Source organism: Microcebus murinus, chromosome 1, assembly GCF_040939455.1.
Source record: "Microcebus murinus isolate Inina chromosome 1, M.murinus_Inina_mat1.0, whole genome shotgun sequence".
Taxonomy (NCBI): Eukaryota; Metazoa; Chordata; class Mammalia; order Primates; family Cheirogaleidae; genus Microcebus; species Microcebus murinus.
The window spans coordinates 145,999,224-146,001,143 of NC_134104.1; positions in this window are offsets into that span (position 1 = coordinate 145,999,224).

The window sequence follows — 1,920 nt, forward strand, 5'->3', positions numbered from 1 at the left end:
ATATATTTTTTTTTAGTTGGCCAATTAATTTCTTTCTATTTTTAGTAGAGATGGGGTCTCGCTCTTGCTCAGGCTGGTTTCAAACTCCTGACCTTGAGTGATCCTCCTGCCTTGGCCTCCCAGAGTGCTAGGATTACAGGCGTGAGCCACCTCGCTCGGTCTTGAAATAATCTTATTAGGTAGATATTATGGGACCGCCATCTTATGGAGAACTGAAGCTGAGAGCAATTGAGTGACTTGACTGACCATATAGCTCGTAAGTGGCAGAAACAGGACTGGAGGCAGCAGTGTGCTGGTAAACGTGTAACAACCAGTTCTCTGGTCGTGGTGGGGAAGCCATGGTTTGTAGTGCTTTCCAATTTCCATGGTGTAAATTCTCCCACCATGGCTGACTGCAAGCTACTGGAGTGGTAAGTGAAATTGGGAGGAGATGTGCACAATCAGCTCTCCAAGCTTCTAGTATACCACTGAATGGAGGCTGCTAGAACCCAACCGTATAGTCCTCTAAAAACAGGTGGTTGGAAGAGCTCTGAGGAGATGACGGAGATGGTATGGGTGGTGAGGGTTGCTCAGGCGGTTCTCCTTTGAAATACACTCTCAGCTGTGGAAAAGTCATTTTGGGCATTCATTCATCCTATTTACTGAAAACTAAGTGCCAAACATTATTCTAGTCATTGATCATTAACAGAAAGAATACGGACAAGCTGCTCTCATGGAGTTTTCTTTTTATCCTAGCAGAGGCGGGGTGACTCAAAGGCACAGGTTAAATTGAGAAGTTGGAGTTATTCTGGGAGTGGGCGCTAGAAAGGGAAGTGGAGCTCACACTGACCTTAGCATGCCACAGGCAGGCTTCCTGAAGGGAGATGGCTTGGGCCGCAGCTCCCTTCTGTCTTCTGGCCCCTCCCTTTTGGGAAACCCCTGTCAGAAAAGTCTCAAGTCTCTTAGATTGGGAGTCCCCCTCCTAGCTCAAGGAAGCCACTGCCCACTGCCGCAGGAGCAGAGGGCACATAGGTTCCTGAAGCTACCTCCCACCACTCCCCTGCCCCATTCCCACCCCTCCATCTGTTGGTGAGATGCCTCCTGAAGTTGGCCTGAGGCTCCTGGGAGGCTGATTCTACTAGAAACTTTAACTGGGACCCTATCCTCGGGACCTGCAATACAGATAAGAATCAGAGCACAATCCCCAAATAATATCTTTTTTATTTATTTTATTTTTTTAGAGACAGAGTCTCACTTTGTTGCCCAGGCTAGAGTGAGTGCTGTGGCATCAGCCTAGCTCACAGCAACCTCAATCTCCTGGGCTTAAGCAATCCTGCTGCCTCAACCTTCTGAGTAGCTGGGACTACAGGCATGCGCCACCATGCCTAGCTGATTTTTTGTATGTATATTTTTAGTTGGTCAATTAATTTCTTTCTATTTTTAGTAGAGACGGGGTCTCGCTCTTGCTCAGGCTGGTTTCGAACTCCTGACCTCGAGCAATCCGCCTGCCTCGGCCTCCCAGAGTGCTGGGATTACAGGCGTGAGCCACCACACCCGGCCTCCAGATAATATCTTCAAATTTGGAGCTGACTCTTAACTGGGGTGTGTGGGGGGGATGAAAAAAGACAACACAAAAACCTTTCCATCCAAAAATTTCTGTGCTCTTCAGGAAAGAAACACCTTGTCTAAGGCACAGCCTCATCAGAAAGAGAATTATGAGGAATCTCTCTTTTTCCAACATCATCCCAACTTGTGTGGTTTCATCTAAGGAAGGGAATTTATTTTTGATATACAAGATTTAAAACACTTAAAGCATGACATGCAAAAATTTTTAAAATATATGACAATGTAAAGAATTAAGGTTTCTTGAAATCTTGGGTTTGGCAGAGTTGGGGGCAAGTCATGAAGGGTGATGACACACGTAGCAGGACATAGTTGAAA